The following is a 7,500-nucleotide window of genomic DNA, read 5'->3' on the forward strand; positions in this document are numbered from 1 at the left end:
GGTAACTCTAAGTGTGTAGAGTACTGTGTAGTAACTAGTAGCCATGCCAAAGCATGCATTGAAACTCTTCGTGATTTAAAAAGCTCAAAGCAAGATTGACGAGGCCGCAAGGCTATGTCTTTCTAAATTCGAACAAATCGAAAGATTGTTCAAAGTACAATTAAACTGATTGATCCTGTCAGTTGCCATATGCTTGTCTGAAAGACTAAGCCATGCATGTGCAAGCGAAGCTTGAAAAAGTGGAACCGCGAATGGCTCATTAAATCAGTTACTATCTATTAGTTGATTTGCAAGCTAAATGAATAACTGCGGTAACCCTGCAGCTAATGCATGCTGATTGTCCGACACTGTCGGAGACTTTTACAAGACTACACCGGGTGATTTGCTAAGTACAGACACATCCCGTGATGAGTCCTAGTAACTGAAAGATCCCAGATAGCTTCGGCTTGGGGACGGAACTTCCGAATTTCTGACCTATCAACCTATGATGGTAGTGTAACGGACTACCATGGTTGTGACGGGTAACGGGGAATCAGGGTTCGATTCCGGAGAGGGAGCCTTAGAAACGGCTACCACATCCAAGGAAGGCAGCAGGCACGCAAATTACCCACTCTCCGCACGAGGAGGTAGTGACTAGAAATAATGATATGAACCTTTATGGTTTGTAATCAGAATGGAATGGACTTAAAAGCTCCATTGATGAACGAGTAGAGGGCAAGTCTGGTGCCAGCAGCCGCGGTAATACCAGCCTCTACAAGCGTATGCAATAGTTGCTGCGTTTAAAAAGCTCATAGTTGGATCTGTTTGAGTAGAACGGCAACATGGTCTTCAGTTAAATCTGTTGACTCGTTCCGCTCATCCTTCGCATCGAAGAAATAGTTTGCACTTAAATGTGACGAACTGTGGAAACGGTGTTTTCACCCTGAGAAAATTAGAGTGTTCAAAGCATCCTTTGGGATCGAATAATAAAGCATGGAATAATGGAGAATGACCCGCTACTCGATTGATGCCGGTTGGCTGAGTGCGGTAATGATTGAAAGGAACAGACGGGGGCATTTGTATTGCTACGTTAGAGGTGAAATTCTTGGATCGTGGCAAGACAAACTACTGCGAAAGCATTTGCCAAGAATGTTTTCATTAATCAAGAACGAAAGTCAGAGTATTGAAGAGGATTAGATACCCTCGTAATTCTGACCATAAACTATTACCAACCTACAATTTGTCAAAGTCGATCTTGACTTGGCAAGAGATTAACCGGGAAACCAAAGTTTATTGGTTCCGGGGGAAGTATGGTTGCAAAATCGAAACTTAAAGGAATTGACGGAAGGGCACCACCAGGAGTGGAGCCTGCGGCTTAATTTGACTCAACACGGGAAAACTCACCCGGTCCAGACATCTTAAGGATTGACAGATTGAATATCTTTCATGATTATATGGGCGGTGGTGCATGGCCGTTCTTAGTTAGTGGAGTGATCTGTCTGGTTAATTCCGATAACGAACGAGATCTTCTCCATCTAAATAATGAAATTCACTATATGTGAATTCAAACACTTCTTAGAGGAACTATGCGGAATTAAATACCGCAGATGAAGTGAGGCTATAACAGGTCTGTGATGCCCTTAGATGTTCTGGACTGCACGCGCGCTACACTGTGTACTTTTAGATTGAGTACTCAGCCCTTGGTCCGAAATGGACTGGGCAATCAGAGAAAAGTACAGCGCTTCAAGGGGATCGTCTGTTGTAACTTGCAGACGTGAACCAGGAATTCCTGGTACTTATGAGTCAACAACTCATAGGGATTACGTCCCTGCCCTTTGTACACACCGCCCGTCGCTACTACTGATTGGATAGTTAAGCAAGAATTGCAAATTCCTACTGTTGGGACTTCGGTCTCCGGCAACGGGATGAAGCGGATCGAGCTTAATTGTCTAGAGGAAGTAAAAGTCGTAACAAGGTTTCCGTAGGGGAACCTGCGGAAGGATCAGTGATTGATTCCTTCGGGCATGGCTGCTGGTAGAGGCCATGTCTGTAGTGCGCATGACGCTCTGTCGCTAGAGATTGCTTGGCAACCAATCTCGAATTATGTATCGAGCTCAAAAACTACTTGTGTGGATACATAGTTCAGCAGTCATGGCAAGGGACTGCTTAAAGGGAGACTAGTTAGCAAAAGCAGCCTAGCAGAACTGCAGCTATCTAGATCTCAGAAGCTGGGTTATAGAAGCCCAGCTATAGACTTGTGAATGAGAAAGGCCTAAAAAGGTCCACAAGTCGCGTGGTTAGAACCGACACGCAAAAATCCCAGCGAGTGACAGAGCGTTGCGCTGTTCAGTGGGAAAGAGTTGAGCTACTCGGGGCGCCCACTGAACTTGCTCCGAGCCAAAGGCTCGAAAAAACACAGCTTAGCCTCAGATCCTTTACATAGAAGGCTAGCTAAAATAAACTTACCTTGGACGAGGGTAAAGTTTAGTCAGTTCTTAGGGGAGAGTAATCCACAGCTTCTCGCCCTCTGAACATTCTCCCAGATATGTAGGTCTGGGAGAGTCTCCTCCTGTTCTTCGGAATCTGGAGGTAGACAAAGACAGTACGATACGATCTTGCATCGGGATGACTAACCGATAATGATCATAATCTGACAATTTTTCCGGCTTGAGGCACCGGAGTCAGATTAAAGACACATACTGAACTAAAGGCGTATGTGCAAAGCTTGTCGGAGTGTAGAGAGTCAAGCTGAGTTGACTCGTCACGTGGTGATGACAACAGCCATGTGCAAAACACTCACAACTTTATCGTCTATGTGGAAAAGGTTGCTAACAGCGCTCTCTATGAGAGGCCCTCGCATATAACTATACGAGGAAAAGGCGATAGAGTTGTTTGAATGTGGGGCAGGTTCATCGACAAGCTAAGTTGATCACATTCTTGTTGTGGCATCCTACTAGAATTGGTCACGGTCTGCACCAACTCTCCCCAAGTTGGCCAGACTTAAAACTAGAAATAAGGTTTGCAGCTATGTGAACCTAGAAACTGTAAAGGAGTTGAAAGAACTTAAAGGAATTGAAAGAGGCCTTGAGGTATATCCTCTTGGTAAAGACCCACAAAAGCTCACAAAAGTGGCTTCGAAGGGCAAAACTGGTTCATCCAAAACAATTGGAGAGCTTAAAGCAGAACCAATTCGAATGAAACACTATTGGTGAAACTTCATCATGAGAACGTCACAAGCTGATCACGCTCTATGATATGACTAGTATTATGTTGCTTCTAGTAGGCTAAGCGCAAGCCGAAACATCAACATGTGAAAGTCGTAGAATTTTGCAATCAAACTGTGGCTAGTACTGTGATGTTACTAGTAACCTGGTGTTCCGTCATATGGCCAAGAGAGCATTTGAAGGCGAAACTTCTGCATGGGAAAGCTGCATCATGATCAAAATTTTATATCGAGTATTATGTTGACGTTAGTAGGCCTTGGCCGAAAACGCAGCATGTGAAAGGTATAGATAAAAGTTATTGTTGCAGTCAGTACTGTGTAGTTACTAGTAGCTGGATTTAAGCTCAAAATGAGACACTGTTGGTGAAACTTCATCATGAGAATGTCACAAGCTGATCAAGCTCTATGATATGACTAGTATTATGTTGCTTCTAGTAGGCTAAGCGCAAGCCGAAACATCAACATGTGAAAGTCGTAGAATTTTGCGATCAAATTGTGGCTAGTACTGTGATGTTACTAGTAACCTTGTGTTACGTCATATGGCCAAGAGAGCATTTGAAGGCGAAACTTCTGCATGGGGAAGCTGCATCATGAACAAAAGTTTATATCGAGTATTATGTTGACATTAGTAGGCCCTGGCCGAAAGCGCAGCATGTGAAAGGTATAGATAAAAGTTATCGTTGCAGTCAGTACTGTGTAGTTACTAGTAGCTGGATTTAAGCTCGAAATGAGACACTGTTGGTGAAACTTCATCATGAGAACGTCACAAGCTGATCACGCTCCATGATATGACTAGTATTATGTTGCTTCTAGTAGGCTAAGCGCAAGCCGAAACATCAACATGTGAAAGTCGTAGAATTTTGCGATCAAATTGTGGCTAGTACTGTGATGTTACTAGTAACCTTGTGTTACGTCATATGGCCAAGAGAGCATTTGAAGGCGAAACTTCTGCATGGGGAAGCTGCATCATGAACAAAAGTTTATATCGAGTATTATGTTGACGTTAGTAGGCCCTGGCCGAAAGCGCAGCATGTGAAAGGTATAGATAAAAGTTAGCGTTGCAGTCAGTACTGTGTAGTTACTAGTAGCTGGATTTAAGCTCGAAATGAGACACTGTTGGTGAAACTTCATCATGAGAACGTCACAAGCTGATCACGCTCTATGATATGACTAGTATTATGTTGCTTCTAGTAGGCTAAGCGCAAGCCGAAACATCAACATGTGAAAGTCGTAGAATTTTGCAATCAAACTGTGGCTAGTACTGTGATGTTACTAGTAACCTTTTCTTACGTCATATGGCCAAGAGAGCATTTGAAGGCGAAACTTCTGCATGGGGAAGCTGCATCATGAACAAAAGTTTATATCGAGTATTATGTTGACGTTAGTAGGCCCTGGCCGAAAGCGCAGCATGTGAAAGGTATAGATAAAAGTTATCGTTGCAGTCAGTACTGTGTAGTTACTAGTAGCTGGATTTAAGCTCGAAGTGAGACACTGTTGGTGAAACTTCATCATGAGAACGTCACAAGCTGATCACGCTCTATGATATGACTAGTATTATGTTGCTTATAGTAGGCTAAGCGCAAGCCGAAACATCAACATGTGAAAGTCGTAGAATTTTGCGATCAAATTGTGGCTAGTACTGTGATGTTACTAGTAACCTTGTGTTACGTCATATGGCCAAGAGAGCATTTGAAGGCGAAACTTCTGCATGGGGAAGCTGCATCATGAACAAAAGTTTATATCGAGTATTATGTTGACGTTAGTAGGCCCTGGCCGAAAGCGCAGCATGTGAAAGGTATAGATAAAAGTTAGCGTTGCAGTCAGTACTGTGTAGTTACTAGTAGCTGGATTTAAGCTCGAAATGAGACACTGTTGGTGAAACTTCATCATGAGAACGTCACAAGCTGATCACGCTCTATGATATGACTAGTATTATGTTGCTTCTAGTAGGCTAAGCGCAAGCCGAAACATCAACATGTGAAAGTCGTAGAATTTTGCAATCAAACTGTGGCTAGTACTGTGATGTTACTAGTAACCTTTTCTTACGTCATATGGCCAAGAGAGCATTTGAAGGCGAAACTTCTGCATGGGGAAGCTGCATCATGAACAAAAGTTTATATCGAGTATTATGTTGACGTTAGTAGGCCCTGGCCGAAAGCGCAGCATGTGAAAGGTATAGATAAAAGTTATCGTTGCAGTCAGTACTGTGTAGTTACTAGTAGCTGGATTTAAGCTCGAAGTGAGACACTGTTGGTGAAACTTCATCATGAGAACGTCACAAGCTGATCACGCTCTATGATATGACTAGTATTATGTTGCTTATAGTAGGCTAAGCGCAAGCCGAAACATCAACATGTGAAAGTCGTAGAATTTTGCGATCAAACTGTGGCTAGTACTTTGATGATGCTTGTAGCCAACCGAATTGGTTGAAAAGCCCAATAAGTAAGCTAACTTGGGAGAGCTTGTTGGAAACCAAATGCTACTAGATTGGTCCAAATACATCCTTCAACAGGGGATCACTTGGCTCGCTTTACGAAGAGGAGCACAGCTATATGTGTTAATTCGGTATGAATCGCAAGATTTGTTTACCGACCTCTCTAACGCAAAAGGCGGTCTCGGCTTCGGCTGTTGACTGCGTCCGATTCAGGGTTATATAACTCTCGATTGAACACATTGATGTTCTATTGTTGGTGCTTCCAATAAAATTGGAACACTTAAAGCAGAACCGATTCAAATAATAGCATTCTGATCAATGATTGCATTCCTTGATCAAGAACTGCTGGAGTCATTGTGATGGCGAATTTTCTTCATAAGAAAATTGCAAAGAGACGGAACTTAATGAGACTAGTATTATGTTGTTTCTAGTAAGCGGAAGCTGAAACAGCAACATGTGAAAATCAAGTTTTGTTCAATGATCTCGAGGCGATAAGTACTATGAAGCAACTAGTAGCCTAAGCATGACTCAGATTTGAGACAGTCAAAAAGACTGGCGAAACTTCTTCACATGAAAGTTACATAGAGAACTACAAATGTATACAGCGAGTATTATGTTGTTTCTAGTAGGCGAAAGCTGAAACATCAACATGTGAAAGTTGTCTGCAAACTGTAGAACGATATGTGATTAGTACTGTGCTGTTACTAGTAGCCAGTCTGACTGTAGAAGCCAAGACAAAGGGAAACTAATGCATCTGAAAAGGACAAGTTATGGAAAGGTATGCACGATAAGTATTATGTTGTTTCTAGTAAGCGGCAGCTGAAACATCAACATGTGAACGTCGTTGTGTACAGTAACCTAGAACTATATAGTCCTTAGTAACGTGCATTTACTAGTACCTGTAATTGGTATTCAGACTCAGGCAGTTTGGAATAGTTTGGCAAAGATGCACCAGAGAAAACTGGGATTTGATACAGAAATTGTTGAATACAAGTATTATGCTGCTTCTAGTAGGTTGAATCCGAAACATCAGCATGTGAAAATTGAAAACATTTCTGGTTCGAATTGTCACAAGTATTTGGTGATCTGAGTAGCCAAACTCACTACAACGCCAATTGAAGGCAAAAATTCTCAACGGGAAAAGCTATTCTCATTGAATGAGCTAACAAGACGAGTATTATGTTGCTTCTAGTAGGCGAAAGCCAAAACATCAACATGTGAAAGTCTTGCTGAACAAATTTAATGTTGTTGAGCTCAGTACCGTGTGAATTAGTAGCCATAATTGGCGAGCGAAAATTGAACTGGCGAAACTTCGTCTTTGGAAAATTGCAGATGCCGAGCACTTATTTTGCAACGAGTATTATGTTGACTGTAGTAAGCGAAAGCCGAAACAGCAACATGTGAAAGCTGTTGAAATTTGTGGTCATTTTGCAATAAGTACAAGGAGTGTAACTAGTAGCCAGGTCAAAATTTGGGATAAGAATGAGCAAAAATTCTGCATGAGAACAGTTGAAATTATGAAACTAAATTACAAAGACTAGTATTATGTTGTTTCGAGTACGCGAAAGCGGAAACATCAACATGTGAACGTTTGTAACGAAGTTTCGTTAATTTTCAGCCTAGTACTGAGCAAGAACGAGTAGCCTCATCTCCAATCCCACGCAAAATGTAGTGAAATATGTGAGTGAACCTTATTCACGGTGAGGGTTTCCCGAGGTCTGTATTGCAGCGAGTATTATGTTGCTTCTAGTAAGCGAAAGCTGAAACAACAACATTTGAAAGTTGGAATTAATGACTGAATGGAAACTTCGACCTGTGTTTGATAGTAGTAGCGAACAAAACTGCTGAATCGGTTTCTGTCTCA

General features: G+C 42.1%; 1 pseudogene; it reads left to right on the forward strand.

The window, feature by feature from the left end:
* Nucleotides 1–5,702: 5,702 nt before the first annotated feature.
* Nucleotides 5,703–5,854, forward strand: LOC142354809 (5.8S ribosomal RNA; annotated as a pseudogene).
* The last annotated feature ends 1,646 nt before the right edge of the window (nucleotides 5,855–7,500 follow it).

This window comes from Convolutriloba macropyga, unplaced genomic scaffold (genome assembly GCF_964194025.1).
Source record: "Convolutriloba macropyga unplaced genomic scaffold, txConMacr16.3 SCAFFOLD_4811, whole genome shotgun sequence".
Classification (NCBI taxonomy): Eukaryota; Metazoa; Xenacoelomorpha; order Acoela; family Convolutidae; genus Convolutriloba; species Convolutriloba macropyga.